Source organism: Chenopodium album, chromosome 13 (assembly GCF_948465745.1).
Source record: "Chenopodium album chromosome 13, dcCheAlbu1.1, whole genome shotgun sequence".
Classification (NCBI taxonomy): Eukaryota; Viridiplantae; Streptophyta; class Magnoliopsida; order Caryophyllales; family Amaranthaceae; genus Chenopodium; species Chenopodium album.
Genome location: NC_137846.1, coordinates 44,734,335 through 44,761,183, shown reverse-complemented (window position 1 = coordinate 44,761,183; position 26,849 = coordinate 44,734,335). Strand labels below are relative to the sequence as shown.

Sequence of the window (26,849 nt, the reverse complement as noted above, 5' to 3'; positions counted from 1 at the left end):
TTTTCTATTTCAGTTATTTATTTCTTTCCTTTATTTTAAGTAACCTTTAGAGTGACATTGTCGTCTCGATGTTATTTCCGCTAACGTCTCGCCTTCTGTTTTAGATGGGGTGTTACAATAGTAAATCGCGAGAACCTGTTAGATTTATGTTGATTAATAAATTATGAGAGCCGGCCTGTTAATCATGTTAATAGTAATATCGATTGTTGATTGTTATGTTTTATCCCGCAGTATTAATTATTGGTGAACCTGTGACCTTAGGCTTTTTATAAGTGATTTCTCCCTTAGTTTAATTCATACAAATCTTATTTATTTCTTGATAATTTAGATTATAATAGTTAATTAAGAATAGAAGAACATTGTTTTCCTGTGGATTCGACCCTACTTCCCAATCTATTTTAGTTAGTGGTTTTAGGAATTACTTTTGATTAGGTGATACGACTTAAGCATGTCAGAAGTATATGATTTTGAGAATTATGAATAATCAAATGTTAATCCTACATACTTTTCTAAAAAAAAATGTTAATCTTGCTTTCTTACACATTTATTTTCCATAATTGTTTATTATATCCCTAATCGCTAAATCTATAAAAGCACCAAGACACAAAATAAAAGTCACTCCTTATGAATAGTGTACTGCCCACATTAACCCTAAAATTTGCCTTTGATTTCCTTATAAATAGTGCGTTCCCTGATTTGCCCTCCATTTAATTTACATGTGCACATGGGTATACCTTTGGTTTTATCTTTGGTCCAAATTGTTCTTTACTAACCTAAAATTTTGCCACTCTCTGCACTCACTCTCAAAGTATACCCCCATCTTCTCCATTTTCATCTTCTTCCATTCTCTCTCCACGTTCACCATTTGTCCTTTAGTCTACAATTTCGCGCTTAATTTCAAACTAATTCTATACCTCCACAACCTTGATGATGTTGCCTGTCAGAAAACTAGGGTTTCTGATTGTTTCAACAATCTTCATCAACTAATTAAGCAAATTATTCGTTAGGGTTTGTAATTTTAATGGGGGAAAAGGCGTAATGCTATTGTTGTTTTATAATACGACGACGATGATGAATTCACCACTGGTAAATTGCTCTGCTTCAAATTCTAAGTCGAATCGTCTAAATTTAAAGTCTGTATCGAATTCAAATTAGAGGAGAACTTTTTCTGCTAAAACGACAACAAAGAAGGCGCAACTTTCTCATTCTCTCTCCTCTTCGTTCGAATTGCTCCAAAATTTTGATGAGGTGAATTTTTTTTTATTAATTTGGCTGTGTTTGTTTTTCCATGAATTGAGAGTTGATTTTAAGGTAATTTTAAATGCAGTTTAAGTTTCTTTCTAGAGATTTGGCCGAGGATTTTTCTGGGTGTAAGGTATCTACTGGTATGCCTATTACATTTATTTGTTCCTTAATTTTTCTAAAAATATTAATATAATTGGTCTACTGTTTATATTGTGATTTTGCTGGAATAACACAAGTTATATAACATAACATAAAGAAGGAAATAGGTTAGATTTATGTAGTTAAGCCTTACTGTGGGATTCTTTAAATTTTTTTTTTTTTTTTTTTTTTTTTTTTTTTTTGGTCCTGGGTTTGATGTTAATTAGTTTTATATCTTTGAATTTTTGATTTTGAAGTTAGACAGAGAAAATAATGGAGTCATTCTTCCAATCGCAATTGCACCCTGGTTATGGAAGCTCGTGGCATCTCAAACAGGTACCATCTCATCTCTCTCCATTTGTGTATTGGCTTGATTAAAACGAATTAATTTGGATGGGTGATTGTTGAATTTACCAAATTATGGTATGAGATGTTAATTGTTGAATTTATGTCTTGGAAAATGTGATTAAAATGTGTCAACAAACAAAGAACAAGGAAGTATTCCAGTAAGAAATTTCATAGATTAGTCACCTAACCTAACAAAGACAGAATTAGTTCTTAAAACAATTACCAAATTTAGTTGCATTACCTTGATTCCTATTAATCCTATAACAAGGTAACTTAGATTGCTCCAGGCACTTCTCCAAAGTTCGAAGAAGAAAAAGCGTCGGAATATAGGAAGAGCTGCAACTAAGGATCATGCATTGCTTTCTGCATTATAGCAAGCTTATTTCTGAGGAGCTTACTGCTTTGTAAGAACAGAACCCACATTTCTTTTTATATTTCTATTGAATTTCTTATGTTTTCAGCTTGATTATTGAATATTGATGTCAAATAAGAACCCCACGGAAATTGTTTGATGGATTGATGTGTGCAATTGTGCATCGTGTTAACTACTACAACGGGACCATGTTGCGTATCGTGGTTCTAAATGAATTTATAATTTTTAAGGATTATGAAAACATAGCTCATATTATTTAAAATTTATGAACACGGAGTCATAGAGTTTATAAATTATAAACATGTAATTCGAGGATCATGGTTTGTCCCTCCATCTCCCCCAAGAGTAACCTAGTTGGGTTCAATCCTCACCCCGCGCCTCCTGTGAAAGGAAGGGCACTTCCTGAATCTTACCATTAAAAAAAAAATTTAATTCTTGGTGATATGAACATACGTGGGAATATGGCTTGAATTAGTTTGTCAATTTGTCACTTCAAGAGTTCAAGTGAGTCGCCACAAGGGTCTTGCTTTGATGGGACATACACATTATATTATTAGGCCACGGTTTTTTATTCAAGCTTATTTTACAAGCCTATTCTGATTCTATTTTGGAAGTACTTTAATAACTCTATAGAGTTGATTTTGTGTGTTGAAGCTTGATATTTGCTTGTTGGTGGATGTATGAAGGAATTTTCAATATCAAGGAGAGTTACTGTAGCAAAAGATGGTTTGTTCGTGGTAGAATTAGTTCCTATGGGGGTGAGGTTATTAAGGATTTGATTGTTTAATTAGGAAAACAGAATCGAGCAGCAATTTTTGGATAGATTGGCTTCAATTCTTTTGGAGAAGAATAGTTGAAGTAATTAAATTAATGTTCGCAAAATTGCTGGTATAAGTAAGGCTGATTATAGAATTTAGTACCATTGTCCTCAAGGTCCGATCATTGCTTTCGAGAAATTATAAACATAATATTTGTTTCTCAGCCTTTGTGTACTTTACAGGTAGTTAGTAGCCTGTTTTGTGTGCTTCTTGACAACTGTTTTTGTGTAGAACTACTAATGTTTACTTGTTCAAGTATATTTCTTGGCTACTCTATGTAACGTATTTGAGTTAAGTTAATTTGTGCGGCAACTTTTCTTAGCTGTTATAACCTTTTGTTCTGAATTTGTGATTTTGAGCTCATATGTGCAAATGAGGGCCAATGTGGAAATTATTCTTCTTAGAGTGTTTGATTATCATGTCTTGTGAATCATGTTAACTCAACAATCTCCTAGAAAATTCGCATACTTAACCTATAAATATTTAACATATTACACATCAAGTTTTCCATCTTATGTGTTCAAAAGTCCATGGTCTCATTCTGAACAAATTTTGACTGTTGTCTATACCATAAAAGATTAATAGGCAATACGGGAACTATTTTTTACTTTGTTTTTACTGGATTCATTGTGTTGCCCCTGGAACCATTAAACTAAATTAATAGGCAACCTTGTTGCTATACCTGAGATGTTGATTTGGACTTGATTAAATACTTGATGATATTATTGTACCAAATATAGGTTCATTGAAATCTTAGTTTTTTGCCCTCAGGTCTACAATATTTCAAGAAGACTGTCAAATAGTTTCAAATTCTCATCCGCAAAACCATAAAAGACAAGTAAGAATGAGGGCATATTTTACTCGTCTTTTATAACATAAAATTATAAAATATGCAAAACCATAAAAGACGAGGAAGAAGGGGGGAAGACGAGGAAGAATGAGGGGAAGGAAAAAAAATTCATATTGAAAAGAGGTTTTTTAACTTTGTAAAACCATAGAAGATGGGAAGAAGTTAAATAAGAAGGAAAACAATGAAATAAGTGAGAGATGAGGTAAGGTGGGATCAAAAGACGACAAAACTATCTAATAAGAGTTTTTTGTATAATCATTCTAGATTTATACACAAGTGCTTCTTATTAGATAGAAGATTAATTAGAGCTTTAAGACCTCTTTCGTAAATAGAACAAGCTATCTATGTTATAATAAAGAAAAGCCTTTAAGATAGTTGTTCAACATTTAAAACTTATAATAATTTTGATAAATCTATTGATTAGTTCGTAATCAATATGAATTATAAGCACTTTTAACAAAGACTTTGTGCTAGATTACTAGGGGGGAGACAAGAGAGTGACAGAGTGAGAAGAACAAGTACAACATATAATTTTTACATCCATTATAAAAAGAGGGAACAAGGAGAAGAAACATATTTAGTAACAAAAGAAAGAAGGAGTTTGGTCCAATGAAGGGAGGAATTTTTTGAGAAGTGAGCAAGCGTACGATTGCCTATAATTTTCAGAGAAAGACTAGGTAGAAAAGGCCATGGGAAAAGAAACACATAAAGAGAGGAGAGGTTTGGTACAATAGAGGAAGAAATAGGTGAAAACAAAGAACTTTAAAAGACCATTTTTAGTGTTATATTGTAGAAGAGACACAACCCCCAAAAAGGAGATAAATGAGAGAAATTAGGAATGTGAAAATGAAGAAAGAAAAACAAGGAGGGGATTCAAGGAAGGAAATAGAGATGAAGTGCACTTCAATTAAAAAAAGACTATATTTTTTAGAATGTAATCAAAAACAGATAAAGAGTACTGTTTGAAATGATTCTAAAATTTAATAAACTATACTACCAAAGTTTTTTTTATTTAGTTCACTCATTTTGACTTTAGCATTAATCACACACTTTCCTTTAACTGTGTTTTGTGCTTACGTAATGAAAATATAATCATATAAGATCTTGTTAGATTTGTCATGATATACATTTTCAAAGTATCAAATTTTAATAATTTTTCCTTATCGATAATTAAAGATATTAATAGTTGAATTTGTGTATAGGAAAATGTGAGTAAGGAAACATGTTAACTAAAAATTAACGGAGGAAGTATAAGTTAAGTGTAATCCTGTAAAGGAAGATGGAAAGGCAGAGGAGAGCAAGTGGAAATAGGAAGGGTGGATTGAATGCAAGATTTCGGTGCTCAAAACTCAATCTTAATGTGTCGCTTTGTGTAAAAAGTTCAATTAATTTAATAATATCTATAGAACAAAAAATTCAACCTCAAGGTAAAATTGTGACACCAGTAAAAAAAAAAAGGTAAAGTTGTGATAGAAGGGGGGGGGGGGGGAGAGAGAGAGAGAGAGAGAGAGAGAGAGAGAAAGGGCGAAGATAGAAGGATGCGTCAAGAGAGAAGAAACCAAGTTCAAGAAAGGTCGTGGAATAATATTGGGTACGGGAGAAGAGAGAGAAAAAGAGTGATATAAAAAGGGACTAAAAGAGGGGAGTTAAAGAAGGGAAAGGGAGAAATAGAGGCTAGGAAAAAAGTGAGATAGAAAAGGAAGAGTAAGAGAGAAAAGCCAAGAGAGATTGATAAAGGTCAGAAGAGAGGAATAGATAAATAAAGGGAGGGAGGAGCTGGGAGAAAGGAGAAAGATAGAGTGATATAGAGGGAGATGGGTTGAGGAATGATGAGTGTCATTTATGGCACTCATTTAGCCTCTTTTAGGATGGTTTTTAATTGCTTTTATAACTCTTTTATCTCTTTTTCTTTAGTTTTACTTGTTATTTCTCTAGTTTGTGTTTTTCTTAGTTGTTTTCCCATTTTCTTGCATTTCTTAGTCTATTTTGCCTTTTTCTCCTTTATTTGTTTGCTCCTCTTTGATTTCAGGTGATTGGTGATGTTCAAGGAGCTTAATGGCTTTTTCTCAGGGTTTATAAAGCTCAAGATGCAAGCCGGTCTCTCCCCTTGAAGCTCAAGGGCTAAGGAGTGCAAATTCCAAGTCTTCTAGACCGCGCTCTCATGCGGCGTGGACATCAAAAATGGTGTTAAACCCACCGTGGAGTCCTTTGGAAACTGCCACCCCCAACATGTATCAAGTGGAGCGCACAAAAGCATCAACGGACGCACGAGAAATCCTCCCCTGCTCCCAGGCGCGGGCGCGCATGGCCTGTGCGCAGCCGCGCAGCTGCTCTCCCCCTGTTCCGTACCCACTTCTTTGCGGCCGCGGATTTAGAGGAGAGGGCGCGCCTATTGGGGTTCTTTTTGGACGTCTAACTAACTTCTCCTTTGTTAGTTTTATTATATATAGATTTTTCTTCTTTTTAGAGAGAAAAGGAAGGAGAATTAGACTAGAATTTGTAATAGATTGGATTTTTAGAGAGAGAAGCTCAAGATTTTGGAAAACTTTGTTCTTAGATTTTAGAGAGTGAAACTTGGTAATTGATGATTGCTACATTTTCATCTTCATTCACTTTGATATTAATCAAAGTTTTGTAAGCATTATTTCCTTTTAATATAATTTTAGTGTTTGATTCTTGATATATTGTTGAATTTCTATAGTTTGTTTGATTTGATTGTTGATATTTGGATTGCAATGTTGATGATGAAATTGATGATTAGTTTAGTTATGCTTTTCAATTTTACAATGTGCATTGAGTAGTTCCTTTGCTAGGGAAGTGGTGAAACATGTATGAATGATAAGCTATTGCTATTTTGGGGGTTTTTGATTGATTGGATGATGTGATTAAATTGGTTGTTGGAATTTGTGCATGTGTTTGATTTGATGAGGAGTAGCTAACCTTGATTATCAAGCTACATTGCATAGTTTTCAATGACACGACAAATTGATTTGGAAGCTATTATTATCGATTGATCTTGTTTTGCGATTTTCCTTTGAAGTCAATCCTAAAGACATCTAGCTTGACCCTAGGAAATAGCTCTTTAAGTGATTTTGATTGCAAATATCGTTTTCCCTCGCATTGCTTGATTCATCAATTTCCCGACAAATTAGCTTGTTTATCGTGAATGCATGTGGATCCTAAATCCCTAGTACTTTGATATTAATTTCTATTGTTAGCTTTGATTGTGTTGACTTGCTAGTTTAGACCAACCCATTTTCGTAAGACTTCGGGATAACTTAACTTGAGACTTTAGCTTATACCTCATTCCCTTGGGTTCGACCTAGACTTACCCATATACTAAGGGTTGGGTTTGGTTATAAATTTGGTTTTGATCGGGGGATACTTAGAATCCAATGACCTAGGTTTTCCTCCTGTGAAAAATGGCGTCGTTGCCGGGGACTGGCATGGTTATTTGCTATTCTTGATTGAGTCTATTCCATTTTATTTGAAAAATACAAAAATATTTTTTTTCTTTTAGGCTACATTTGTAGCCGTGCTATTGATATTTTCCTTTGAGATTTGTATGCGTAGGGCATGAGATCAAAATTTAGTGCCATTTGATCCGAAAATTGAGAGGACCATAACAAGGATAAGGGTTGCTAATCGTTTCCTCAAGCTCAAGTCCCTCAAGAGAGGAAAACCATCAAGAAGAAGAAGAACGAGAAAGCATGGGTGCTAATTCGAGAATAGCATTGAAGGAGTTGGGAACTCTGGGAGCTTATAGGTTTGGAAGCGGAATTGCTCCTCCCACGACACCGGCAAATGACTTTGAGATAAGACCGGTGATGATTACTTTGATAGAGAGGCATCAATTTAGTAGAGCCAAACATGAGAGTCCCCTCAACCGTCTTAAGGAGTTTGAGAAGTATTGCAATACCATCAAGGTGAATAGGGTTACTCAAGAGTTTATTCGACTTAAACTTTTCCCTTTTTCTCTTATTAGACGTTCTCTAGAGTGGTTGGACAAATAGGTGAAGCCAAACTCTTTGAGGACATGGGATGAAGTGACTAAGGAGTTTCTATCTCAGTTCTACCTACAAAAGAAGACAGCCGTAGCAAGAGCTCTCATTCAAAGCTTCAAGCAAAAGCCAAATGAAAGTCTTTATGAGGCATGGGAGAGGTATAAGGAATACTAAAGAGTGCCCACACCATGGGATTCCCACCTATCAAATCATCCAAATCTTCTATGGAGGTCTAAGCCCTCTAGGAAAATCTTGCTTAGATGTCGGTGTTGGAGGCCCTATCATGAACAAAACGGAGGATGAGGTGGTGAACTTAATTGAAGATGTGGTAAGGTATCACATGGATTGGCAATAAGGTGAGAGAGAGTCAACAAGCAAGAGTGGTTCCACGGTGTATTCAATCGACCATCTCAATGCTATCAACAAATTGTCCTCACAAATTTCAAACTTGGGAAGGAGATGACCTCGATCAAAGCAAAGCTTGAGAGTGATTCATCACAAGCACCAATTCTTACCTCCCACAATAAGAGGAGAGGTACATCTTCTAACTCAATTCCTCCTTCTACTTCAAACAATATGCAAAATGGATGTTTGTTTTGTGATGTATATGGATCATATGACCATGATTCTTCTAATTGTTTACATGCATTTGATAATTGTGATGATATTGATAATAATGATTGTGAACAAGAGAAATTTGTTTCAAACAATAACTATGGGCAAAGATTTGATGGACAAAGGAATTTTGGGAATAGAAATTTTCACTAACAAGGGAACTTTGATAATTATAACCAAAATGGTGGTTATAGGAGCCAAGGAAATCAAAATTTCCGAGGTAACTATAATAATCAAGGGTATAATAATCAAAGTCAAGGCCAAGAGTATTGAAACCAAAGCCAAAACCAAGGCTATGGTAACCATCACCAAAACAATGGCCAAAATCAAAACCAGGATAATTGGAGCAACCAAAATCGGGGTGATTTTCAAAACAACAATTAAAGGGGACCCCACCCAAATTTTCTCCAAGGACTCAAGGTAATGGTGACAATTCTTATGCTCAAACTTCATCTTCTAGGACTACTTTGGAAGAAATCATTGAGAACCAAACCAAGATTTTGAACACTTACATGTCGGTGAGTGACAAGAAGTTCAATGAGATGATGACACACAACAAAATGCTTGAAACACAAATCACCCAATTAGCAAAAACCTTGAAGGAGAGTGTGAATGCTAGCCTTACTTCTTTACCCTCTTAAGGAGTTGATCCTAAGAAATCAGTGTATTCTATCATCACAAGGAGTGGTAAGGTGCTTGAAGAGAGTGTTTCTAGGAAGAGTAAGGAGGGTGAGAAGGTGAGTGATTCATGTGAAAAGAAAGAGCTTGATGTATCAAGGAAGGTGAGTCAAGATGCCAAAGAGGAAGAGAAAATTGATGAAAAATTGCATGAGGATGTGATCAAACCCAAACTTCCATATCCCCAAAAGTTTTGAGAAATAAGATTTATGAGCAATTCGGGAGATTTCTTGATATGCTTAAGGAAGTTCATCTTTCAATCCCTTTTACCGAAGCTTTGACACAAATGCCAAGATATTCTAAGTTCCTTAGGGAAATTTTGAGTGGCAAGAAAGAGTGTAATGAAGTTTACTCGGTAAAGGTTAGGGAGTGTTGTAGTGCTTTGATTCACAATGACTTACCCAAAAAGAAGAAAGATCCGAGTAATTTTTCAATCCCTTGCAAGATTAATGGAAAAATGTTTTAAAATGCTCTTTGTGATCTTGGTGCTAGTGTTAGCATAATGCCTTATTCGGTTTTTAAGAAGCTTAAGCTAGGAGAGCTTCTCCCAACCAACATGACCTTACAATTGGCCGACCATTCTATTGAGTTTCCTAAGGAAAGAGTTGAGGATGTCTCCCTCAAGATAGGTGAGTTTATAATTTCCGTTGACTTCATTGTGCTTGAAATTGCGGAAGATGACAATATACCTATCATCTTAGGGAGACCTTTCTTAGCTACTTCAGGTGCTTTGATTAATGTGAGAGGTGGCGTTATTACTTTGCATGTTGGTAACAATAAGGCAAGTTTTGAGCATAAGTCGATGCATGAATCTTTGTCTTTGTGAAAGGGTGTGTATCAATTCACCTCGCTCCAATGATAATGTATGCATGTTTGTGTCTTCTACTAACGATGTTCTTGAATTTTGTGATGAAGTTCCTTTAAGTGTTGAAAGCAAGATGGTTAGTGAGGATAACATGGAGCCTTCAAAGCTTGTGGATGAGGATGTGATTGATATACCTTCATGGTTTGATCTCTATCCGAGAGAGGTTGAAGATGACTCCAAATGTGTTGATGGTGAGAAGTCGTTCACTACAAGGAGCAACAAGACAAAGAAGAAAAAGAGAGCTTTTATGAAGAAGAAAATGAAATTGAAACAAAGCAAACTTGATTCGAAATTTTTAAAACAAGAGAATGCATCCAACAAGGAAGTGGAGTTGTCAAGCAATGGCATGAAGTTTGTTTCCTCTACCACTTTGGACAAAGTGGTTGACCCTCCGTGATTTGGGGTCAAGCTTAGGCCCTTAAACAAGTGGCTCCCGGGAGGCAACCCGGATTTCTAACCTTTTCTTTCTTTCTCTTGTTTTGTGTTTGGATTAATAGGTTGTTTTCATGTGAATCAGATCCCTCAAACGAGCCTGAGCATAATGGGAAGGAGTTTTGTGATTAATGATGAAAGTATGCTCGATTTTCTTAAATATCGAGTTAAAAGGTAAGGTAATCAAGGAGGTAAGAGTGGAAAATTTGTGCTTAAATGAGAAGGGAATTTGTGCTTGGTGGGTTCATTATGGTGCTCTCATTAATTTGGGATGTTGAACCCACTACCAAGGCGTTTTGAAATTGATTTATTTAGTGGGTTCAATAATCCCAAGATGATAAAGATGCATAGAGCCCAGAGTCGAACGCACCAAGAGAAGAAGCAAGCAAAGAAGGGAAACAACAGGGGCGCGGGCGCGCATCCCTGCTACGCGGCTGCGCAGTAGCCTAGTCGAGGTATTTCTTCTTCTTTTCTCCTTTCTTTCCTTATTTCCCTCATAACCTCACCCTCGTCCGCACCATTTGCTCTCTACCCTCGAAACCCTAACCTTCATACATCAATTCTTTCACTCAAATACTCATAATTCCTCACAAAATCACCAAATTCCTACTCAAATTTCATCAATTTCACCAAAATTCATACTACTTTCCTCCATTTCATCTTCTTTATTCACTTTCCTCCATTGAAGAGAAAATTGGGCATTTTCGTTTTGGTGGATTTTGGAGCTCGAAAGTTGATCAAATTTGCTTCTTGTATGGTATAATCATCTTCTCTACCTTTATTTTACATTATTACATCAATTTGTAGTGAGAATTTGATTATTCATATTTGTGAATAGTAGTAGTATTGATTTTGTTGAATATGATGATTGTATGGATAATTTGGATGTAGTAGACACCTAAAAATGTCTCCCCAAAACCAAACCCGATGATAAACAACCTTTCACCGCCGTTATTGGTTGAGCTGAATGTTGATTATTTAATTTTGGAGTGCCTAAATCCATGTTTCCATTCAATACATTTCATAAACCAATCCAATTCCTAGTTCATTTCTCTGAACCATAACTTACTTCCCACTTTTCATGTCCACATCACAAAACTGAGAGAAGCTAATTTTGTGGCCCTATAATTTTAATCCAATTATTATTTTATTGGATAGGCCTTGAAATAATCTTTCCAAATATATATCATAAGTCCAATTCCGATTTAAAACGAAGAAGATATGAAGAAAATACTAAACTCTGCCTAAAACCAACACCCTTTCAATAAAACTACCATATCTTAAAATCTACAAATAAATTTGACCTGATTCAAATGGGTTAGAAAGTAGACTTGATAAGCTTTCCAATGATATATTATATTCCATATTCCGAGTAACGGATCAAAAGTTATCATAGTTTTAAAAACACGTAAAAAACTGGAATTACCGCGCAATAACTAAATTGCAGCGTCACGGTAACTGCTGACGTGTCACGGTGCCTAGTACCGTGACACGGTATTCTTCATAGTGTTGCGGTACACATACCGTGAAACGGTGCTTTCCCGTGTCTTTTCCGCGTTTCTTTTCTCACGCGCTTATGAACTTGGACGCAAATCTAGAAAAATTGTACACCGTGACACGGCGCCATGTGCCGCACCACGATGGACATTGCCGCGTCGCGACACCCTTTGCCGTGTCACGGCATCCTTTTCCATGTCAAGGCACACATGCTGTTACACGGGATTTTTCTGTGTTTTCTCCGCATACATAACTGCACGTGCTTTATCATTTTAGGGCAAAATAGTGCACCGCGACACGGTAATCTGTACCGTGTCACGGCAGACACTGACCGTGTCACGGCGCCCCAAATTAAGGTTTTTATCTTTTCTAGGGTTCCATGTGATCCCCTACTCATTTCCTCTATAAATACGAGCCTCCTTTCTGCAGTTCGGGGCACCAAATCATTCTCTCTTCCTCTCTTCTACACCAAAAATCATTCTCTTCTCTCTATCTCTCTCTCTCACTCCAAGCCTTAAACCTATATTTGTAATTACATCATTATTTCCTTAAGCACTCCAAGGAGTCCATACAACACCTGAGGTTTCGTCCTTAAAGCAAGGCGTGAAAGGTAGAATTTCCATTTGATTTATATTTTTATTGAATTTACTAATAGTTTATTCATGATGTAGAAATTTAAAGGAGCGCGCAAAATGTGAGTTATTAATTATTTTAATTACTTATTTTATTTTAATATTGCTAGTATCATGATTAGGTTTATTTATATTTGATTAGACTAACGATATTATTGGTAAATTGCTTCTAATATTAATGTTTATTCTATTATTATTATTGATCACCATATTGCATGTTTAAAGGGAATATGTAATTCGAAATCACGCCTAATAAGATAATTTGGACAACCGATTTAGGTTCCTCTTTAATCTTGTTATTAAATAAAGTGATCATAATATTTTAGAATTATGTGTTGCATTAATATTCAACCAATTTAGCCTAATAATAGTTTGGAGCGAATTGAATATTTTGTTTGTATTCCTTTGAGATCGCAGGAATAACTTTTCACTATAAGAATCGAGTAGAGGCCAATACGGACGAATGTGACTCCATGACTCACTTCGTACCATCATCCCCGATCCTCCTTTCATGGTTCCGAACCATATGGAGTTAGTAATCTAATGGATTATGAATGGGGTTGGCACTCATAGGAAGTGGAAATTGATGTATACCATTATCGTGGTTGCCTTTTATGATCCGTGAACGGTTTACAAGTTCCATAAAAATTTATTGGCGGCTCCCTACTTTATTTGTCCCAAATCGTATACATCAATTCCCACTTCCTATGAGTGCCAAGCATATTTACACATGCTTAACGTAGGCACACTTCAAACGACACCTACAATTTGGCGACTCCACTGGGGAGGATTCTTGGTTATTTATCAATTTTAGTGATCGGTTTTTAATTAAGATGAGTGGATGAGACTTGAAAGATTCTTGAAAAGTATTCTTGTGATTAATTTGGAATTTTTGCATAGCATAGACGTTTTTTAACGTCGTATTCAGGTCTTTCCCGTAGGAAACATTGGATAACTTGATCGTGAACGAAGAAAACAGAGGCACCAGTCAGATTTTCTGACTGCCGCGCCATGGCAGAGCATGCCATGTCACAGCGCAGGGCACCGTGACACGGTATATTTTGGCGTGTCGCGGCAGTCCTAAAATCTTTCCAGTGGCTTTATTTCTCTTCTCACAATCAGCTTCCTTCGATTTTTTTGAAAAAAACGTGTGTGTTTTACATACGTCTTAGCCCCGGGGAATTTAAGCTCTATCAACCCAAAAACGCTCATGGCAATAAGGGTTCATCCGAGTTATTAAATCCACCCTAACCATGAAGTCGAGTTCGATTTAATCACGAACTTGCGGAGCCGTACGTTGGCATACACCCTCAAGGGAGGCTGCCTTGCTAATGCGTCCAAACTCTTAACCATGGTACCCTTTTGACACCAAATAAACTTGACCATAATGGAACATAGAACTTGACCTTAGGTTGTGAACTCTTCTTTGCATCATTGTGCCTATGTGCCCTATATGCGATCGTTTTGATCTTAACCTTAGCGAGTTTTCTTTGTCTATGGTGGTTTATTTTATGACTTACTAATGCCAATGGACCGTACTCACTTAGTAATTAGCACAAACACTAAAATAAAATAAAACTGGAAAAAAACACACAAAAACACCTGGAACTGATAACCGCGCCACGGTAGAAATGCCGCATCACGACAATCAGTGCCGTGTCACGGCAGATTGTACCTCGACACAGTAAAGTTCGCCATGTCAAGGTGCCTAGGGAATAAGTCCAGTCAGCTTTTTTTTTTTAGTCTTCCATGCTAATTTGGTCCTCGCGTCAGTCATTTTGGTTACTGTTCACATGTCTAGCCATACGATCATACCACGAGTCTTATAATATCACTTAATCACTCACGAGTCAAGTATAGTCCACACACTTTCTTTATTTTCCGATTCGAGTCGTGCACCTTGTCGTTTATGATCATATACTAGGTTCATGCACCCTTTTTTTTCCGTCATAATAAAAAATGAGTGGAGTTTTTCTCACCTGTTTTCAAATGTCTATTTTTTCCCCTTCATTTCCTATCTTGAGCAATGAGTCAAACAATTAAGTGAATTGTTTTATTTTACAATACTTGGTCAAGGAGCAGGGCTAGATTAATACGGTTCGGGTCATTACCACAACAATCTCTTAGATCTAAGAGGTGTTCAAAGAAAACTTTGCCTTTAAACTACTTTCAGTTCGTTCCAATGGTCACTAAGGAAGATATTGGGAACATCAACAAATCCATCGAGGCACTATTTTCCATGATGCAAACCCTTACCAATAGGGTCACTACCATGGAACAAAACAAGGTCACTGTTGCTACCCTTGACAAATTAAAAGAACAAATGAGCAAGATTTCTTAGGATTTCACCTATGTGGAACAGCCTCCCACTCCTTTAAATATGAAGGACAAACTCCCTAAAAAATTCTCCACTGCTGATATTCCAAAATTCAAGCCTACTGACAATCCAATATTCTATTTGAAGGCGTTCTCTGCAACCATGGCTTTCAAGGGATTGGACGTAACACTCTTCCCTACGGTGTTCCCTCTCTCCTTGGAACGTGCTTGCCAACAATGGTTTTATTCCCTAGATGCCAAGCATACTGCAACTTGGAAAGATGTCACTGAAAGTTTCATAAATCGTTACAAGTGTAACATTCAAACCAAAACTTCTGAACGTGAACTCTCCATTCTCAAACAGAAAGAGAAAGAAGGCTTTACTGCTTATTTGAACTGGTGGAGGGAAACAACTGCACTCTTAGTAGATCCCCCCAAAGAAAAAGAGATGGTTCGCCTCTTCATCCAGAACCTAACTTACAAGTACAGGCAACATCTCAAATTTCTACCATTGAACACTTTCAAAGCGGTATATGATATCGGCATCAACATCGAGGACGAGCTAATAAAGACTGCTAGTAGTAACAATAACAAAACTTGGAAAAAACAAGAAGAAACAACAAAAAAAAAAAACAACACTTGGAAAAACAAGAAGAAGGACCTTCCTTCTTCTTCATCTTCTAAGCACAAAAATACTGCTAACAATATAAGCCAAGTTGATCTCAATGAAGTGTTAGCTCTTGATGCTCCATTGCACAAGAAAAGGAGAACTTACACTCCTTTAGGAATGGCTTATGATGCGGCCTTTGATCGCCTCTATGGTCAAGGTTTGATCACACCTATTGGGCCATTTCCAAAACCAAAACCTGAAGAAAGGAGCGCCAAATGGAATCTTAATGCCCATTGCAAGTACCATCAAGGAAGGGGTCACTCTACCAAACAATGCTGGAATTTAAAGGACGTCATTCAAGACTTAGTTGATGCCAACAAACTTCCCGTCCCTCCAGGTGGTAAGAAGTGACAAGCAGCAATGAAGACAAGGCACACGACGAGCCCTTCGCCCGAGATTTCATGATTTCTTCTTTTTATTAGTTTCCATTTCCCCAATTCAAGTCTAGCATAGATTTCCCTTTCTATAATTTGATAATTTTGTTAGCTTATTCACCATTTTCATCAATTAATTGAGTATTCTTTACATCTCGATCATTTTCACAAAAAAAAAATAAAAATAAAAATTAAAAAAAAAAATCAATTTTCGAACCAAACACAAGGTACACCAATGATTTGAGGCACCTTTGCAACCCATTTTTTCCACTAACCATTCAAACACACACTCCATTTCTTGACACAAACCATTTTAAGCCTCGTCTAACATTTGGCCTTCATTTCTTCAACCCACATTCACCTAACCCTGGGATGGGAAGGTGTGCAATTTGTGTAACATTCAAAAATCAAGTTCAAATAAAAAAAAAGAATAAGTAAATAAAAATAATGTCTAAAGGCAAGTTTTCCAATGTCTTGGATACGAACACCTCTCGAATTGAGTCTCTCATCGAGTGCTTGGTACCGTGCCTGAGAAACATGAATGCTAAGTGAGTGAAGGACCGCATGATCCGAGATTTCCTACATTGATTCAAAAGAATGAAAAAAAAAGAAAATAAATTCAAAACAAAAAAATATATGAAAAATAAAACTTGCAAAGTCCAATACACAATTGCATATCTTGGGGCTTCTCTCGGGTCTTGAGCCTTTTACCCCTTTCTTCCTTAAACCATTAGCATAACCACATTACAACCCTTGAAAGACCTCTTTGAGGTGTACATACACTTGTGCAAAGTTCGGTTAGAGCTACATTCGGCCTGATTCCTAACGGATACGTAGGCAACCTCACATCAAGGTGCGGCCACATTCATATTCATATCCACACATGACCGAGTCATTTCCAATGCTTATCCCTACCCATATAGAGATAGACTTGGGGCTTTGAACCCACATCACTTAGCTTACCCAGCCTAAAGAGTTATCATCTTTAACTCTTCTCACATCTATTTCCATCACCACAGCCTTTGCAGCCTCACCTTAGTATCACTCTCATACACATCACACATACATTACCATATCATCCTTCCCTTAGGAACCTCTTATCATGAAATCTTGTTTCATCAATGCGCGCGCTTCATAATTTTTCAGGACCACATTCATTATGCAATACTCAGCAATCACTTCACCTATATAAGTTCTTAGCTTCCAAACCTAAGCAACGTTCATCAAGATTGTATTTTCATACACTATATGATGTTTAGCTCCCAGATCTAAGCAACATCCATTGACGATTCTACTGTGCTTAGCTTCCAGACCTAAGTGACGTTTAAGATCGTTTCTTTACACCACATATGATGCTTAGCTCCATGACCTAAGTTCATTCATTTTTCGTGTCACATGATGTAATTGTCCTTAGCCGCCTGGCCTAAGAACATGCATCATGCATACATTATTTTCAGGACAAGCAATTCAATCCATGCAATTCATTTCGTCTTGCTCAACGAGGAAGTTCAAAACTTCTTCCCTTTTTCATCTTTTTCTTTTAGGGAAGTTCAAAAACTTTTTCAAAATTTTTTATCAAGGGAAGTTCGAAAACAAAACTTCATTTTCACGTCTTTCTTTTTCGGGAGAAAGTCGGTACCCTCCACTCATGACAAAAATGACGGAAAATTTTTGCTTTTGCATTTTCGTTTTCCTGTGTCCGTGCACACACTCACTCAATACACATACACACAATCACAAGTCATACACATGTAATGTCATGGCAAGTTAAGTCAAGCTTGGTCAAGTCAGTTGGTCAAGTCGATCACAATATATATAAGTCCCTTGGCATATTTATTTTTGCAATTCTCATCTACAACCCACGTTCGGGGACAAGCGAACCATCTACAGCCCACGTTCGGGGACAAGCGAACCATCTACAGCCCACGTTCAAGGACAAGCAAACCATCTACAGCCCACGTTCGGGGACAAACGAACCATCTACAGCCCACGTTCGGGAACAAGCGAACCATTTACAGCCCACGTTCGGGGACAAGCAAACCATCTACAGCCCATGTTCGGGGACAAGCGAACAATCTACAGCCCACGTTCGGGGACAATCGAACCAACTACAGCCCACGTTCGGGGACAATCGAACCAACTACAGCCCACGTTCGGGGACAATCGAACCAACTACAGCCCACGTTCGAGGACAATCGAACCATCATCATTTATTGATCATCTCCCAAGCGAAGACGATTCACAGCGCAAGGTTCTCAATACACAGAGACTTTCAATCTCATCATCAGAAAAGTTTATCCTCAAGCATGGAAAATTTTCGGTCATTGCCACCTCTCAAGGCGAAGAAGTCAGCGATTATATCACAACAATCTTCCTCCGGTGGATTTCTTCAAGCATAGAAAGCTACCAAACTCATTTGCCACCGATACACTGGCATCAGATACTATCGAACATATTTGCCACCGATACAATGGTGTTAGATAAGCATTCTATCCCTTTACTCTTTTATCTGTGGAACTAACATTTTTCTGCAGGTATTAGCGTATAAAGAGTGATTTAGGATCGCAAAACGTCTTAAAGAATTCTCCGTCCCTATCGATTACTTAGACTATCGTTTTCAAAACTGACGTTTCTACAAACTCAGTCAAAGTGGGAGCTTCTATAGACACCTAAAAATGTCTTCCCAAAACCAAACCCGATGATTAACAACCTTTCACCGACATTATTAGTCGGGTGGAGTATTTAATTTTAGAGTTCTTAAATCCATGTTTCCATTCAATACATTTCATAAATCAATCCAATTCCTAGTTCATTTCTCTAAACCATAACTTACTTTCCACTTTTCGTTTCCAAATCACAAAATCGAGAGAAACTGATTTTGTGGCCCTATAATTTTGATCCAATTATTATTTGATTGTATAGGCCTTGAAATAAGCTTTCCAACGATATATCATAAGTCCAATTCAGATTTAAAAAGAGAAGATATGAGCAAAATACTAAACTTGATCCAAAACTGACACCCTTTCACTAAAAAGGCCATATCTTAAAATATACAAATGATTTTGACTTGATTCAAATTGGGTTGAAAAGTAGACTTGATAATCTTTCCAATGATAGATTATATTCCTTATTCCAAGTTATGGATAAAAATTTATCATAGTTTTAAAAATACGTATAAAACAGGAATTACCGCACAATAACTAAATTGCCGCGTCACGGCAATTGCTGATGTGTCACGGTGCCAGGTACCGTGACACGTTATTCTGCATAATGTCACGGTAAACATACCAAGACACGGTGCTTTTCTGTGTCTTTTCCGCATTTCTTTTCTCACGCGCTTATGAACCTGGACGCAAATCTAGAAAAATTGTACACCGTGACACGGCGCCACGTGCCGCGCCACGGTGGAAATTGTCGCATTGCGGCATCCTTTGCCATGTCACGGCACACATGCCGTGACACGGGATTTTTCCGTGTTTTCTCCGCGTACACAACTACACGTGCTTTATCATTTTAGGGCAAAATAGTGCACCGCAACACGGTAATCTGTACCGTGTCACGGCGCCCCAAATTAGGGTTTTTATCTTTTCTAGGGTTTCGTGTGATCCCCTACTCATTTCCTCTATAAATACGAGCCTTCTTTCTGCAGTTTGGGGCACCAAATCATTCTCTCTTCCTCTCTTCTACACCAAAAATCATTATCTTCTCTCTCTCTCATACTCCAAGCCTTAAACCTATATTCCTAATTACATCATTCTTTCCTTAAGCACTCCAAGGAGTCCATACAAAACCTGAGGTTCCTTCCTTAAAGCAAGGTGTGAAAAGTAGAATTAATTAAGGGTTTGGACCAAATCAACTCTACTTTTAATTTAATTTAATTTCCATTTGATTTATATTTTTATTGAAGTTACTAACAGTTTATTCATGGTGTAGCAATTTAAAGGAGCGCGTGAAATGTGAGTTATTAATTATTTTAATTACTTATTTTATTTTAATATTGCCAGTATCATGATTAGGTTTATTTATATTTGATTTGACTAACAATATTATTGGTAAATTGCTTCCAATATTAATGTTTATTCTATTATTATTATTGATCACCATATTTCATGTTTAAAGGGAATATGTAATTCGAAATCACATCTAATAAGATAATTTGGACAACCGATTTAGGTTCCTTTTTAATCTTGTTATTAAAGCAAGTGATCACAATATTTAAGAATTATGTGTTGCATTAATATTCAACCAATTTAGCCTAATAATAGTTTGGAGCGAATTGAATATTTTGTTTGTATGCCTTTGAGATCGCAGGAATAACTTTTCACTATAAGAATCGAGTAGAGGCCAATACGGGCAAATGTGACTCCATGACTAACTTCGTACCATCGTCCCCGATCCTCCTTTCGTGGTTCCGAACCATATGGAGTTAGTAATCACATAGATTATAAATGGGGTGTAACCTTCATGGGTCAATTGTTGATGCCTATCGTTGTCCCTTTATCGTGGTTGCCTTTTATGATCCATGAACGGTTTACAAGTTCCTTAAAAACTTGTTGGCGGCTCCCTACTTTATTTGTCCCTAATCGTATACGTCAATTTCCACTTCCTATGAGTGCCAAGCATATTTACACATGCTTAACGTAGGCACACTTCAAACGACGCCTATAGATGCTCATATTTGTTGTTTGTTGATTGAAATTGCCTCACATTGTGTTGTTGTTGATTGTATAGCTTGATTGTGAAATTTGGTGGCTCTTTGTGGAAGATTGAAATTTGGAATTGTTGTTAGTAAGTTGGTGTTTGAGTGGTGGTTTGCTTGAATTAAGTTGTGTGGTAGTGTTGTGGTTGATTTTGTGATTGTGGTGGATAGTGGAGTTTGTGATTTAATTTTGGTTCTGATCTTTGTGAAGCAAACATGTCGAAAATCATAAAAGCCCTCACTTCCAAAAAGAGAAAAACTCAAGTGACAATTGAAGAACCTTCACCCACAATCACAACCGAACAATGATCCTCTACCATTGCCAAAAACACGATTTGCTAATCCAAGTCATAAACCTCTTTTGCCAACTTTAAAAAACGAACCATTCTGTAGACACTTGATTGTGTCTCCCCAAAAACAAAACCCAGTAATGAATACCTTTCACGTCATTGATTATCATCGAACGAAGTGCAAGTGTGAAAAGTCTTGTGAAGCGGTTGTTTTAATAAAAATACTTCCCTTTCTGTTTTCGAAAATGTACTCTATTTATGAAAATGTCCAGTCCAATTTAGTTTAGTCCATGATAAGGGTCCAATAATAGTGTAGTTGTATTGGGCTCGAGAAGAGCTTTCCAATGATATATTATAAGCATAATTCCGATGAATAATGAGGAAGTTATGGCCAAAATACTAAGTTGGGCTCGAAATGAGTTTTATATACGGCCCAATGATCTAGTGGAGGGCCCATTAATTATTATTTCTAAAGTCATTAGGATTGACTTTAATCTTCTAGAATAATATAGGAGGTTCTCTTAAATTCTAGTGGAATTAGGATTAGTAATTATATTTTTAGAAAATAAAGAATTTTATTTGGAATAAAACAAGTGTTTTTAAAAGAATTAAATCTGATTTTAAAAGATAAGTACAGACGTTAATTAGTCTAATTTAATTAGATTAAGGACTTTGTACGGATTTTAGAAAACGCGTGAACCATCGCGAAACGACAAAGCTGTCGCGCAGCGACAAAAGTAGTTTTTATTCCAGATTGGATTCGATCTCTTTTCTAATCGTTTCCGGATTTTTTTTTCTATAAATAAGGTCCTTATTCCCCGTTTCCAATCACCAACAATCATCAACAATCATCATCTTTTCTCTCTCTAAAAGCAAAAGCTTATTCTTTCCTTCTCTCTCTTGATTTATAAGCCTAGCCTTTTCAAAATACAATATTCCGTATTCACGAGTCTTAGACACACCTAGCCAAGCTCGGCCTTCGTCTTAGACATGAAAGGTTGATAATTTCTGAGGGTTTGGTCCCAAATCTTATTTCAATTCTTTGATTAGATTTACTGTTTAATATTTTTCTTGAAGTTACTAACATGTGTATTGTTTTGATAGAAAGAGATACGAGGCAACAAAGTAAGTTGTTTTGTTGTTTTATTTATGTAGAAAGCATGCTTAGATTATATTAATTTCTAGTATCACGTTAGGATGTTTTTATTGCTTTCTAGTATCATATTTAGGTTGCTTCCTATTTCTTTTATCATGTTAGTATCATGTTAGGGTTGAAACTTTCATCTTTAATGTTTAGTGACATGCTAGGATTTGTTATTAATCTTGTTAGTATCATGTCTAGGATCTTGCTAATATTATTATGCTTGTGATTGAATATTATTATTATGGTGATTGTTGTGTCAATATTGTTATGTTGCTTGATATTACTGTTATTGCTTGATCACGCCCTCTCTTGCAGGATTTAAAGGGAATTTGTACTTGTAATCACGCTTAATAAGATAATTAATAATCTTGTTTAGGCTAATATGATTTTAATTCAAGTGATCACCAATAATAGATTTGTTTGTGCATTAATATTCAACCAACATAGATTAAACAGGTTTACACTAGTAGAAAAAATGCTATTTATAACGCCCTATTAGTAACTGACATAATTTATGTTAGTTACAAAAGAGTATTAGTAACTGACGTAGATATTGCGGGTTACAAATAATTAGTAATTGTAAATGGCGTAACCAAAGTCAGTTACAAATATTATGTCAATGATAGACTGACCAACTACTAGTAAGGGACATAAAAAAGGCTAGTTATAAATAATAAGTACAACTTTATTGACCTTATTAATTGTAATGGGCTTTATTAAGATCAGTTACTAATGTTAGCACACACCACTCACACTTCACTCTTATTCTTATTATTATTTTTTTTTAATAAGAAATTAGTTGTAGTCTGCCTTCTTTTACAGTTTTACTTAACTCTTTCTATTTCCCACGCATAAACCCCCAACTTTTATCTCTCCTCTAAAAGCTCTAATGATTCTCCAAATTAAAACTATTTCATCATCAAGAATATTAAGGTATGCTCTCGATTCGATCTCTTTTCTCTAGATGTCCACCTAATTTATGTATTTTGATTAATTACAAGCTATTATTTGATAAAAAGAACTTTAGGGTTTGTTTTGAATATGCTCTTAATTAGTTTGTTTAGTAGTTTACACTATCCAATTTCCATGAATTTAAATCTAATTTAGCTATGAGATTGTCGAATTGGATGAGTTTCTTGTTGAATTTGTTTTGTCGTGAGAATTTATTATCCTGTGAAATCAAAGTGGTGAGATAGTCGAATTGGATGAATTTTTAATTAAATAATCAGGGGTAGAAACTTTGTTAATGGGATTAGAATTGATTCAATGTGTCAGGGGCGGAATGTGATATGAATTCTCCAATCTAATTCTTTTTAATGGAAATTAATTAATCTCTTATTTCTAATATAGAGTAAGCTATCCCTTTTCCTTTTCATTTTTGATTTCTTGTTGCTGCACTTGATTTTCGTGGGAATGGATGCTCATAAGGAAAAGGTATGTTCTTTTTTCTTTTTTAAGTTTTGATGCTAATGTTGGATGCTCTTTTATTTCTTGGGATTAGGTGGGTAAATGATGAGTGGGCTGGACTTTATTTTTGCTTTGTTTGCAAAGCATTATACCCCAGCAATTAACCAAGAACATGTAATTAACTAGTATACTTTCTATAAAATAAATTATACTCACGACAAAACGCGTAACCACATAATATACATACTAATTACTTTGTATGATTTACATTTCTACTATTTATTTTTCTTGAAGTGGTATAAGGAATTAATTGTAATTTGTTGATCTTTTAAGCATTTCCTTTTGTTTACAGTAGAGTTTCTTATGCTATTAACATTTTTAGTGATAATCTTCTGTGTTCGAATAATTTTGAAAAAAATTGTGCAGCTGAAATTAAGAAAGATTTCCTTGAAGTCTAAAGGTATTTGAAAAATGCTTTTCTCACTGAATTAAAAAGGATGCACAATACAAACTCATTTTGGCTCTATATATGGAAGAGTCTATACTACTTATCCTTGAAATCTTTACTTTTTTTCTTAATTTTCTTATGTTAATTATGTGAATAATACAATCTAGTTTATTGAAATGTAGGATCCATTGGGTACTATATGTGATTGATTTGCGTATGAGTCTTGTGTATGAGTTTGATTCTATTATTCAATCGCCTCCGAACGCTCAAAACTCAGATTCATCTCGAATAACAATAATTAGCTTTATATATATTGTGATTGCTCTGTTGTAACTCTTGTACGAGTCGTTATATGTGGTGGTATAGCTTTTGTAAGGTCGATTTGAGATTATATGCTTATCCTAGTACATACTTGGTTGTTGAAATTGGTCGGTCGTATAGTCATCAGACTAATGCTGTCAATGTTTCTCTTTCTAGTCCTAATGGGCATGTGATTGAATTGGTGATGCAGCTCCTCATTTTCTGTATGCATGATTCACTTTGATCATTTCTAGTATTCCCAATTTTAAATTTTGTAATGTGATTAGAGATCCATAGGGTAGCATACCATTAAAGAAAATGCCAACTCTATTATTGATGAATAATTCCAAAGCCAGAAAAAGGACCATCATTAACTTAATAACTTTGTAATATATATATATATATTATATATTATTATGTCTTTTTTCATTTTGGCTTTTTATATTCGAAGATTAGTGAACTTTCCATTTCCTTAGATTGCAAGTTAAGATAATCTATACACGTATTTTGGTTAATGTTTTATTTCGAAAATTTGTAATGTTTTTTTTTTTTTTTTTTTAATATTTGAAGGAGTATTTGGCAAGAGATACATATGGCCTACAACGATGTAGAATTGGACGAGATTTGAGAATGATGTCGTAATTAACCGCTTTTATTCTTAAGCTAATTAGAACATACTTTGTACATTATTTATATCTACTCTTGTTTATATTTGTTTATCTACTGATTTTTGTTATTGCTTTCTAAATTTATAAATTAATAATTTATTATAATCAAGTTGTTTTTGTTTTGTTGAAATTTTAAGTGTTATGTAATAGATGAATCGGAGTTGTGTGGAATTATTTAGAGTGTTTTGTTGGTTGAATTTTTACAGGCTTTATCCCATTTGATGGGTCATTAGTTTGGTGCACTACCGAGCTTGTATTCGAATCAAATATTTATAAAAAAATTTCTATATTCATTAGTAACTAGCATAATTTAATGCGAGTTACTAATAGATTTTTTTTTAACAAAAAAAAGAGCTATTCGTAACTGCCGTTAGGCTATGTCAGTTACAAATAATACACTTATCGTAACCGGCGTAACTCAACGCTAGTTATGAATAGTATGATTTCTAACTTGAAAAATAGACTATTTGTAACTGGCGTTAGGTTAAATAAGTTACAAATAGTATAATATTAGTAACCAACATTAGCCGGTTACGAATAATTTTTACTAGTTGTAATGGTGACAACCACAACCAACAATGCCAGTTACAAAAAGTCTATTTTGCCAGTTACAAATAGCATTTTTTCTATTAGTGTTAGGGTTAATACATTGATTGTATGTTAGTTAGAAAGCGCACATGAATATAAGAAGAATAAAGTAGAGGCCTATTTTTAGGCAGGTTCAATCTCTTTAGGTTGGATTTGTACCTTCATCCCCAAATATCCAGTTATGGTTCCAGACCACTATGGAGTTAGCGATCTCATGGATCGTGAAGGGGTGTAACCTTCACCCTGTGAACGGTTTACAAGTTCCTAAAACTTGTTGGCGATTTTTTTGCTCTAGCTTCCTTCCCTTTGGACGCCACCATGCTTAAGTGTATGATCACGGTGGGGCTTAAGTGTGGGATGCTTGAATTATTCCCTACACCCTCACGGCATTATCATCGAGAGAGTATGATCAAATTGGGGATCGATGACGACTTATGGGTTTTGTTTGATAACCTTCAGTTAGGTAGCTTTGTTAACACTTGTACCTAACCTACCTTGAGCCTACTAGGGAGTTTCTAGCTTCATTAACTTCCACTCCGGTTGGTGACAAGGATTTCCAAATTTCTTTTCAACTCTTCAATGTTTTGAGGACTATGTTTTTGGCCGAATTCAATGCGGCCCTTGATTTCAATCCGAGAGCGGATATCCTTTTTCCTGAGCATGAGTTCTTTGATGGGTGTAGTCGTCGTTTGAAGTGCGCCTACGTTAAAGCATGTGTGAATATGCTTGGCACTCTTATGAAGTGGAAATAGACATATACGATTAGGGACAACGATTAAGGACAAGGAAAGTAGGGAGCTGCCAACAAGTTTTTAAGGAACTTGTAAACCTTTCACGGATCGTAAAAAGGCAACCACGATAAGGGACAACGATAGGTAACAACGATTGACCCGTGAAGGTTACACCCCATTCATAATCCATGAGATTACTAACTCCATATGGTTCGGAACCACAAAAAGAGGATCGGGGATGATGGTACGAAGTGAGTCATGGAGTCACATTCGCCCGTATTGTCCTCTACTCGATTCTTATAGTGAAAAATATTCCTGCGATCTCAAAGGCATACAAACAAAGATTCAATTTGCTCCAAACTATTATTAAGCTAAATTGGTTGAATGTCAATGCAACATATAATTCTAAAATATTAGTGACCACTTGAATTAATAACAAGATTAAGAAGGAACCTAAACCGATTGTCCAAATTATCTTATTAGTCGTGATTTTCAATTACATATTCCCTTTAACATGCAATATGGTGATCATAAATAATAATAATAATAGAATAAACATTAATATTGAAAGCAATCTAACAATAATAGCGTTAGTCAAATCAAATATAAAATAACCTAATCATGATACTAGCAATATAAAAATAAAATAAGTAAATTAATTAATTACTCACATTTCGCGCGTTCCTTAAAATTGCTACATCATGAATAAATTGTTAGTA

The 26,849-nt window shown here is 35.7% G+C and overlaps 2 long non-coding RNA genes and 1 other non-coding gene across 4 annotated transcripts; 2 read left to right on the top strand and 1 right to left on the bottom strand.

Annotated features, from left to right (window-relative positions):
- The first annotated feature begins 929 nt into the window (after nucleotides 1-929).
- On the top strand, nucleotides 930-6,447 carry LOC145576702 (uncharacterized). 2 transcript variants are annotated; one of them, XR_014098526.1, is made up of 5 exons: nucleotides 930-1,248; nucleotides 1,328-1,375; nucleotides 1,641-1,719; nucleotides 2,019-2,135; nucleotides 5,802-6,447. It is a non-coding gene; the product is annotated as an uncharacterized LOC145576702 (long non-coding RNA). The 2 variants fall into 2 exon arrangements; XR_014098525.1 differs by having other exon boundaries at nucleotides 2,009-2,135.
- A 1,415-nt stretch (nucleotides 6,448-7,862) lies between these two features.
- On the bottom strand, nucleotides 7,863-7,971 carry LOC145577210 (small nucleolar RNA R71). The gene has a single exon (XR_014098680.1). It is a non-coding gene; the product is annotated as a small nucleolar RNA R71 (small nucleolar RNA).
- Nucleotides 7,972-22,761: 14,790 nt separating this feature from the next.
- LOC145576701 (uncharacterized) lies at nucleotides 22,762-24,941 on the top strand. Its single transcript, XR_014098524.1, has 2 exons — nucleotides 22,762-22,921; nucleotides 24,714-24,941. It is a non-coding gene; the product is annotated as an uncharacterized LOC145576701 (long non-coding RNA).
- Nucleotides 24,942-26,849: the final 1,908 nt, after the last annotated feature.